At 41.2% G+C, this 10,483-nt stretch overlaps 1 long non-coding RNA gene across 5 annotated transcripts; it reads left to right on the forward strand.

The window, feature by feature from the left end:
* Nucleotides 1–6,018: 6,018 nt before the first annotated feature.
* Nucleotides 6,019–10,116, forward strand: LOC125522605 (uncharacterized). 5 transcript variants are annotated; one of them, XR_015609724.1, is made up of 5 exons: nucleotides 6,019–6,561; nucleotides 6,665–6,882; nucleotides 7,887–9,427; nucleotides 9,575–9,673; nucleotides 9,789–10,116. It is a non-coding gene; the product is annotated as an uncharacterized LOC125522605 (long non-coding RNA). The 5 variants fall into 5 exon arrangements; XR_007289852.2 differs by having other exon boundaries at nucleotides 9,871–10,116; XR_007289850.2 differs by having other exon boundaries at nucleotides 9,575–10,116.
* The last annotated feature ends 367 nt before the right edge of the window (nucleotides 10,117–10,483 follow it).

Genomic DNA, 10,483 nt, shown 5'->3' on the forward strand with positions numbered 1-10,483 from the left:
TCACCGATCCATTGCCTACGAGCTTTCCATATATTGTTCTTCACTTATTTACTTTTCCGTTGCTATTGCTATCATCACTACAAAATACCAAAAACATTACTTTTGTTATCATTACCTTTTGCTACCGTTACCACTACTATCATATTACTTTGCTACCAAACACTTTGCTGCAGATATTAAGTTTCCAGGTGTGGTTGAATTGACAACTCAGCTGCTAATACTTGAGAATATTCTTTGGCTTCCCTTGTGTTGAATCAATAAATTTGGGTTGAATACTCTACCCTCGAAAACTGTTGCGATCCCCTATACTTGTGGGTTATCAGAAGCCTTGGCGCGAACAAAGACGGTCCGCTACAGGTTTCTCGTGGGCGCGTGGCGACGAGCATTGAAGGAGGGCTTACGGAGGGGGAGATGGCTCCAGGAGGATGGCGACGACGCGGTAAAACTGTTAGACATGCTCAAGAGCGCGAAGACGACGAGAGGGAGAGGGGCCGGAGCTAGCAGACACCCTGGGTGCGGCCAACGGCGGTAGAGCGCGCGCACTGTTATGCCATTAACATGGTCACCGTGTGCACTGGCATGTAGGCGGGGGCGATGGGCTGGAACATGTTGTCTAGCGGTAAGTTCTTCTAGGGGAGGTTTCAACTGCGGTGTTAGATCGATGAAAAGCTCTGTGGTTAAATGGTAATTGGCGTCTGAAGTTTACAGCAGTAAAATTGATCGTGCACTGGTGATCAACAGGGAAGTGATTGTGGTCAATGGAGTTTTCTATGATGATTAACTAAGGAAGAGCTACAATCCTGTGAAGTTTGAGGAGAATTAGACCAAGGATTAATACACTTGCTTTGCAACTGATCCCAATGGTCCAGAAACTAGACCAAGATGGTTCACTCACATGGAGAAGCCACTTGAGCTGAAATTTGGCAAGGCTTAGGTATTTGGACATAGTAAGATGCTGTAAAAATTTCATACCAATTGGGTTCACCAAAATGGTACTTCCTTCACAACTATTCTCACTGTTCATAAACTTGCAAAAATTCCAGAGGAATATTTGATTGATTAATTGGTCCCAAATTTGGTGGAGAGAGGTTTTATGGTCATGAGAATGCTCTGGAAAATTTTCAGGCAAAATGAAGCAATATAAAATGTACTTGCTTCACAATCTGAAAATATTGCCAGAACCAAAGATTTGGTCCTGTGCTCACATATATGATTGGATAAGGCTGAGGATTGGAGGGGTGTGCTAATATGAGTACATGAAGAAGTGTGCAAAATTTCAACTCATTTGCATAAAACTAGCTATCACTTCCTTCACAAAGGCTACCCTCAGACAGGAACTTTGCAAAATCACTGAAGAAGTTTGGCTAGGCAAATAAAGTTGAATTTTGGCACAGGTCAATTATTTGGACAGGAAAATATGTTTAAAAAGTTTGGGGTCAAATGGGAAAAGATAAATAGCACTTGCTTCACAATGTGCCATTTAGGACAGAATAGGAAATGAATTTATTGAGCATGATGAGAAACATGGCCAATGAAATATTTTGCCATATTTGAGGAATATATGACCCAAAAAAATTATAAGAATTATTTGGGGATTTTTGGATGAGCAGAAATATAGGTTGCTTCAGAACCTAGGGCAGATAGGGTTATTCCTTTAATAGAAAAAGGAATTTTCATGAGAAAAAGAAATTAGGGTTTGGTCAAGGAGTTAAGTGACATGATCTTGGCAAGGTTTTGAGAATTATGAGCCACTTGGTAGGGGGAATGAGGAGGATTTCCCAGGTGGCAAGGCCACAGAACCACTCCAAAATGAAAAACAGAGCAAAAACCAAATAAATCAAAAGAAAAAGAAAAGGGCCAAAATCCAGGCTGTTACAACTCTTACCCCCTTAAATAAATATCGTCCTCAAGATTTGGTTGCTCAGGTAACAAGTATGACTTGAGGACACCATTTCCCACTCGGGTATCTTTTTCCTTTATTTATTGTTCCCCCAAGAATTTCAGATGATCAGCTTACCTTGCTTTGGGGTGGTTTGCTTCACCATTCCCCAGACTCTGACGGGTCTTTGCTCATATGCCAATTCCTTTTTACTAACGTTGATTCTCCATACACGTGGTGATACCAATGGATCTGAGCATAAATTTTCTTTTGGTCCTGAAAACCTTTTTACTTCTTGTTATGGGGTTGCTTCAAATAAATACAGGCCTTCTGGTTTCAATAAATGCTGAAAATTAATCAAGGCCATCTTCTGACGGGATCTGACTGCTCATAGGTGGTACTGATTTATTTTGATTTACCCCTTTGGCTCGAGCATGAGATAGGTACCAATGATTCGACTGTCCTTTTTAAGCAATATAACGGTGTAAGGAGTTATAGCTGTGTCATACCTCAAACATTTACATTTCGAAACTGGCCCGGCAGGGGGCACTACAAGAAATATGCCAACTAGTGACCTTCTGTCAGTGACCCTGGAAGAATTGGTCATAGATCTATGACCATTTCAGACCAATTGGTCAAAGCTGTTCGGGGGGCTCCAAACCCTAAACTATAATGACCATTTTGGTCAGAAAGGTCGTAATTTCCTTACACGAAATGGTCATAAAGCAGATAGCACTGGTCTGCTGCCTTATTTCTAGTTGACCACGACCAATATAGATGGTCATAACCTTGTAAATTGTGGTGGGTTGCTATGATTAGGCGCCACCTCATCAGTTTTGCCTATGTGTCATGTCCATGTGGTAATTTTTGCCCTAGGTTGTGAAGCAACCTATATTTCTGTCAATCCCAAAATTCCCAAAAAAATCTCATAAATTCTTTGGGTCATATCTTTGTCAAATATGTAAAAAAAACCTTCCTTGCCTAGTTCAAAAATAATTCAACCATATTCATTTTCCTATTCTGTTCAGAACAACACTTTGTGAAGGAAGTACCACTTTGGCATGTCCAAATAGTATCCATTTTCTACGGCGCTTTCCTATGCCCAAATAATCATCCTCCACCAAATGCCACCTCAATCCATTCATTATTTTGAGCACAACTTCAACATTCGTATTTATGTCTAGTGTGGTACTTTGCAAAGCAAGTACCACCTAGGCTCCTCCTTTTGAACTGAAAATTTGTGAAGACGGTCTTCTTAGTAACTGATCATCCTCAGCCAAAACTCACACCCATTAGCCATGTACATTTCCTGTACCACTAATCAAACACTTGGCTACTAATTCATGTTTGAGCATCGATCGGTCTCCTCGTGAGAATCTTATGTTGTAATTTTCTTCCTAGCACCTACCTGGGGAGTGCCCAACTCACTAGACATGCCTAGGCTGCCCAGAACACATGGCAACGCCACGGTCATGCGGTGACCACGCGGCGGGCATGCGAGTTTACGCGCTCTAGAGTTGGGGGCCTCGGCCACCGCCAAAACCTCGACGTACCACCACCAAACCATGTATTTATGATTAAATAGGTACTTGTGTAACTAGAAAATATTTTTGGATAAAATCAATAGCAAACTATGAGGCAGCTGCAGTTCAAAATTTGACCCGCTTCCAACTGATCGGCGGAAATTTGTCTTTTTCACGAGAGGTGGATCAAAACTTTTTACACCCAAACATTTTGTCAATTGTGCATTAAATATGTCCTAGTATTTTAGAAAATTGATTTGGTCCAATTTTGCAACAATTATTTGGGAGGTCATTCACAAAAAAACCTCCTTTTGGGCACTTGAAAAATGGAAAATGGTTTTTTCGTCCAAAGAAAATGAAAACTTCCTTAGGCAACATTGTTTGCCATTCCAATATGCACCCTTGTGCATAATATGAGATCATTTGAACAAACTATGCCATGAATGTGGCCATAAGATTGATCATTTGGCTTGAAAGCCATTGATCTCCACAGGTGATAGCTCGTTTCTGAGAACACTTTTTTAAAATAATTGTCGTATTACAAGTTTGTTATTTTTCCTGGGAACTTGGCCACATATAATGACACAATGCGAAGGTTTCCCAATTTTTTATTTTTTTTGAATTTTTATGCCCGTTTCAAAGTGCGGTCAAAACGGCGGGAATGTCCGTTCCTAGCTAGTGGTTGAATCTTGGAATTTTTTTGGTGTTTCTTTGATTAAATAGATACTTATGTACCTAAAAATTATTTTTGGAAAAAATAAAGAGCAAACTACAAGGCAACTACAGTTCAAATTTGACCCGCTTCCAACTGAATCGGCGAAAATTTGTCTTTTTCACGAGAGGTGGATCAAAACTTTTTACACCCAAATTTTTTGTCAATTGTGCATTAAATATGTCCTAGTATTTTAGAAAATTAATTTGGTCCAATTTTGCAACAATTATTTGGGAGGTCATTCACAAAAAACCCTCCTTTTGGGCACTCGAAAAATGGAAAATGGTTTTTTCGTCCAAAGAAAATAAAAACTTCCTTAGGCAACATTGTTTGCCATTCCAATATGCACCCTTGTGCACAACATGAGATCATTTGAACAAACTATGCCATGAATGTGGCCATAAAATTGATCATTTGGCTTGAAAGCCATTGATCTCCACAAGTGATAGCTCGTTTCTAAGAACACTTTTTAAAAATAATTGTCGTATTACAAGTTTGTTATTTTTCCTGGGAACTTGGCCACATATAATGACACAATGCGAAGGTTTCCCAATTTTTTTTTGAATTTTTATGCCCGTTTCAAAGTGCGGTCAAAACGGCGGGAATGTCCGTTCCTAGCTAGTGGTTGAATCTTGGAATTTTTTTGGTGTTTCTTTGATTAAATAGATACTTATGTACCTAAAAATGATTTTTGGAAAAAATAAAGAGCAAACCACAAGGCAACTACAGTTCAAATTTGACCCGCTTCCAACTGAATCGGCGGAAATTTGTCTTTTTCACGAGAGTTGGATCAAAACTTTTTACACCAACCATTTGGTCAATTGTGCATTAAATATGGCCTAGTATTTTAGAAAAATGATTTGGTCCAATTTTGCAACAATTATTTGGTAGGTTCTTCACAAAAAAACCTCCTTTTGGGCACTCGAAAAATGGAAAATGGTTTTTCCGTCCAAAGAAAATTAAAACTTCCTTAGGCAACATTGTTTGCCATTCCAATATGCACTCTTGTGCACAATATGAGATCATTTGAACAAACTATGCCATGAATGTGGCCATAAGATTGATCATTTGGCTTGAAAGCCATGATCTTCACACGTGATAGCTCGTTTTTGAGAACACTTTTTTAAAATAATTGCCGTATTACAAGTTTGTTATGTTTTCTGGGAACTTGGCCACATATAATGACACAATGCGAAGGTTTCCCAATTTTTTGTTTTTTCTTGAATTTTTTATGCCCGTTTCAAAATGCGGTCAAAACGCACCGTTCCTAGCTAGTGGTTGAATCTTGGATTTTTTTTGGTATTTCTCCGATTAAATAGATGCTTATGTAACTAGAAATAATTTTTGTAAAAAATAAAGAGTAAACAATGATGTTGGTGTAGTTTAAATTTGACCCTCTTCCTACCGAATCGGCGAAAATTTGTCTTTTCCATGAGAGGTGGATCAAAAATTTTGACACCCAACCATTTGGTCAACTGTATATTAAATATGGACTAGTATTTTAGAAAATTTATGGAGTCCAATTTTGTAACAATTATTTGGTAGGTTCTTCAAAAAAACCCATTTTTGCCACTGGGGAAATGATTAAAAATAGCTAGAAAGATAAAAAATGCATACAAATTGGTACTTATCGATAAAATGTGGTCTAACTCTAATGAAAATTTGTGGGATGCCCTTTTGCAAAATATTTTTGATAGCTACTTCACAAAATCCCTCTATTTTTTTAGTACTTTGAAACTATTTAGATCACTGGTTTTCCGAACCAATCAGAACTCTTCCTACGGATCGATGACATGGCGCCCATCCCTCCATCCATCCATCTCTCCATCCCACATCCATCCATCCATTTATCTACAGAAAAAAAAAGAAAATAAAATGAAAAAGAGATATCCCACCGGCAGCCCAAACCCAGATCCCCCTTCCTCCGTCTCATTCCCCTCGTCCCTGGTGGCGGCACACCACTCGTATCTTCCTCTCTCCACCAAACGCGAGCTCCTCCCCCCCGCACCACTCCTCGCCGCCACCACCACCACCACCTACGGCGCCCGATCCCGTCCTCTAGTGGCGCCGAGCTCACCACGGTGACCCCATCCCTCCGCTCCTTCCTCTCATCGGGCCAGATCGGGCGCGCGCGTCCTCCAGTGGCCAAGCGCGACCCCCGATTCAGCCGGCCCGCCACCCGCGCCCGCGCGCCACCACCCGCTCCTCCTCGCCTCCCATAGGACGCAGACCCCACGCCACTCTTCCTCCGCCCACCGACCCACCCCGTCCCTGATGCCTCACTCGCCGCCTTCCGCCGCAGGGCCGCCGCGCTCGTCCCGTCCTCGGCGCCGCACCTCCACCGCCACCTCCGCTGGCTCCTCGCCAACGCCCCCGCCTCGTGCACGAGCGGCCGGAGCACGTCGTCCACCCCGCGCACGCGGCGCTCGACACGCTCGACGTCTTCGGTAATGGAAGCACCCGGATCCCTCGGTTTCCTTCTTTGGTTTTTTCCTCCATTGATTGGCTTAGCTTCACTGACTGGCGGGGAACTGATTTGGGCGATTGCAGATACGGAGCAGGACATCAAGGACCCGGAGCACCCCTACCCGCTGGAGCACATACGATGTGTGCTCTCCCAGGAGTATGTCTCCGTCTCCCAGTAGTCCGTCTCCGTCTCCGTCTACCAGTACTCGCTGGAGCAGATACGTATACCTGCAAGAATGTGCTGCTCAAGGTTTCTAGTGATTATTAAGAGTTCGGTTTGGGACTAGAAGGTGCTGCTCAAGGTTTCTAGTCCGTCTCTGTCTCAAGGGTTCTAGTGTTAATTTTCAATGTCAAATGCTTAGTTGCAGGCGTTCTCTCCTGCAGCATCTTGCACTCATCCACCTATGAGCCCTCCAATCTCTTCTCTGTGATCCCCTTCCATTATAAGAAGCCAGAATCATTGTGGGTTCGTGGTGGAAATGTAGATTTACATTCATGATAAGATAATTAGCACAAATGGCCATTTATCATCGATATCACAGTAGAGATTCGGAGTGTGATCTTGAAAGCACGCTGCATACAGAAACACAACGCTGAGTGCATTTATTAAATAGATTAAAAATAAGTCGCGCGGGTTTGCTTGCTTGTTGGGATTATATTTCCCAGTAGCTTGTTGATCCTACATAACTTCATTCTGTATACGGATCTGCGACCTTCAGGATGCATTTACTTATTGCAAGCGAAGCATCCTATATTATTCTCATTGCACTGTACACAGTCTGCTCGCACAAAATCTATTTTGTTTCATGCAAGAAGTCAAGAACTATCATCCAACTTGAACTTTTGGCAGTATGTAGGCACTGAAAGGCAGTTGGAAGTCTTTTATGGGAGTATATACTTCTTTTATCTATTATGGGAGTATATATTTAATAGATAGAATAAAGAGAAGAGAGTGTACTTAAACAACACTTCTTTTATGGGAGTATATACTTGTATCATACAATAGCATCAGCTCATGCATTTTGAATTCCTAGGCGATACCGAATTGTTCTGTCCATATTTGTGGTGATTCTCATACAGAGAGGTATTTCTCTTGGATTTATGTCTACAGAAGCTGCATGTAGAATTGTGGTCTCTTACCTTTTTCATAGAAAGTAACAGGGAAAAGGTTAATTTTATCTATTAACATGGACATACTAGAAGGTTATTTTTTTAAAACAGATATCAAGGGTAATTTGAGTTATTCGTCATCTCCAAAAGCTAAGCTGCTGTAGTTCTGCTGACCAACCCGCGTGTTTCACTTTAGGTGTGAGGAGGAGCCTGTGGCTGAGACTGCATCGGGACAGATGCTGCAACCCATCACAGCGAATTCCTCGGCCTCTGTTACGGCCGATGCAGCAGTTACTCAGGACACCATTCATACCTCGCTTCCACTTCTACATTTTCTTTCTCTGTTCTAGTTACTTATGTGATTTATTCATGTAGAATCTCTACTTTATGCCAATAGCTGCCTGTACCATTGTTCTACTATCTGTGTGATGCCGAACAACATGCTCTTAATCTATTGCTAAATTCTGTGTACTTGTGACGTAGCTGACATGTAGAATCTCTACTTAATATGCCAATAGTTGACATGTATTATGTGCCAACATGCCAATTGTTGCTGCTGTATTCTGTGTACTTGTGATGTACTCCGTAGCTGACATGTGGAATCTCTACTTAATATGCCAATAGCTGACATGTAGAATCTCTACTTAATATGTTCTACCAGTATTATGTGCTTTCTATCCTGCAATGCTATCGGGGTATTGCAATTGTTGCTGCTGTATTCTGATTACTTGTTGTGACTGGTATTGAGAGATTTTGGTGGTTGCTTTCAGTATATTTAACTTGGAGTTCTCCAGTACTCCTAGATTTGCTACTCAAACAAATTTTGAGTACTTTCATTGGAAAGGAGTGAAATACTCCTGGTACTTGCATAGGTTTAAAAATTACTTGCTTAGGTTTAAAAATATTGATGGTACTTGTGATGAAACCAACAAGCAACTTGCTAACCTCTTTCAGTGTTCAATCATCTTTTCATTCTTAAATTTTAGTGTTCAATTTCAGATTATACAAACTGGTGTCTGTTGTTCTTTTTCTTTTTTGAACTAAACTAGAAGTAGGAATTCATTTTATCGGGTTAGTGTTGTAAATTGTGGATGCTTCCTTTTTGTTATTGGCTTATTACTTGCTTGATTTGGGACATCTACAACTGAAATTATTATGATGCCATATTTTTTATATTACTCCATGCTCACCAAGTTATTGAGTTGAAGTTGTCGTTGTTTGCTGTCAAGATTTGCTTATCCTGGATACATGGTTATGTTTTGTGTACTGCTGTCCTGATGTTGAGCTGTTCAATTTCACTGTTGTACCGCTGTCAAGATCCTGCTGTACCGCTATTCAGTTTCAGTTAAATTTCAGTACTGTTGGAGTAAATTTCGCTGTTCGATGATTGTACTCCAGTGTTCAATTTCGCTGTTCAATGATTGTACTCCAGTGTTTAATTTCCTGATTGAGTAAATTTCAATGTTCAATTTCAGTAAAAGCAGTACATGTACCAGCGGCAGCAGCTCCTGTGGCAGCGGCGGTAGCACCTGGGCAGGCGTGGAACAGCCTGGGCTTGGAATGGCCTGAGCGCGGGCCAGGAGGAGCCCCTGCGTGTGGGCGGCAGCAGAGCACGCCTGGGCGGAGGCAGCGCCTACTCTACTTGCTTGGCTACTACAGTGATGCATGCACCGGTGAAGCACGCACACATGCTTGCCTGTCCGCATGTATCTTCATTGCTACGAACATCATCTAGATGTACGACAAATGTCCCACCTCTTTGTGTCGTTTTGCTCCTCTTCTTCTTGCATCCGAGAAAAGTGGTGCTTAATATGCTATTGATTTACAATGTCTGTTCATTATCACCAAGTCTAAACTATGGCTTTGATTTTTCCTGATACTTAGGACAAGCTACAAGCTCCCAGCGCGTCTGATCCAGGGTGCATTAGGGCCAACCTGTTACGGAAGATGGCCATGCTCACGAGCCCCTCTGGATCAAAATAGGTATTCCTTTCTGCCTCTTTGGATTCACTCATATTTTGCCTCCTGGATTGATGGATTTGTCCTATGGTGCTGTAATTGTAAAGTCTGGTCCTAATTTACTTTCTGTATTTTCGAGGCTTTATCAAGCCCTTGGTGTTGATTGAGTGTTTGCTCCTCTAATGTTCATGAAGTCCATTGTTATATACCTCTCATTGTAGATGGCAAATTGTGGCAGCTGGAGCATGTCTCATTAGAGAGAGCAATGAAATCCATTGTATTGTTCCGTCAAAACAAAAGTACATTGTACTGTTATGATAGTAGCAGAAGTTTCGTCATTTTCTTATTGTATATTCCCTTCATTCCTGCTATATTCCTGTGTAAGGAAATGTATTCCTGAGATGATTTTTTGTGTTATGTAAACCTGGGAGATGTGTTATGTGATGTGATATGATGGTTGACTTGAATTTGACCTGGAGTTTTCCTAATTTGAATGAAATAATGTTGGATGTATGTGTGTGATTGGGCTAAAGTCTGCTTGGTCCAAATTGAGCAAATAATTGGGCCAAAAAAGGTGACATCCCAACTAGCATCGAACAATTTCAAAAATAAAAGAAATGGACTGCAAAAAGGCCGAGGGCCAAAAAATGCATGAATCCCCAAAACTAAAAAGGCTGAATTATTGCACTAGGCCCATGTAGCTAGCGAAAATTTACAGAAAAAATATATATTAAAAAGGCTGAATTAATGGGCTCGGCCCATCTAAAGCATCGAAATGGACCGGGCTGATTCTAAGTAACGACCTTTTCAATTGGTCGCAATTTTGCCACGTCA

This window comes from Triticum urartu, chromosome 7A (assembly GCF_056163025.1).
Source record: "Triticum urartu cultivar PI428250 chromosome 7A, HENAU_Tu73, whole genome shotgun sequence".
NCBI lineage: Eukaryota > Viridiplantae > Streptophyta > Magnoliopsida > Poales > Poaceae > Triticum > Triticum urartu.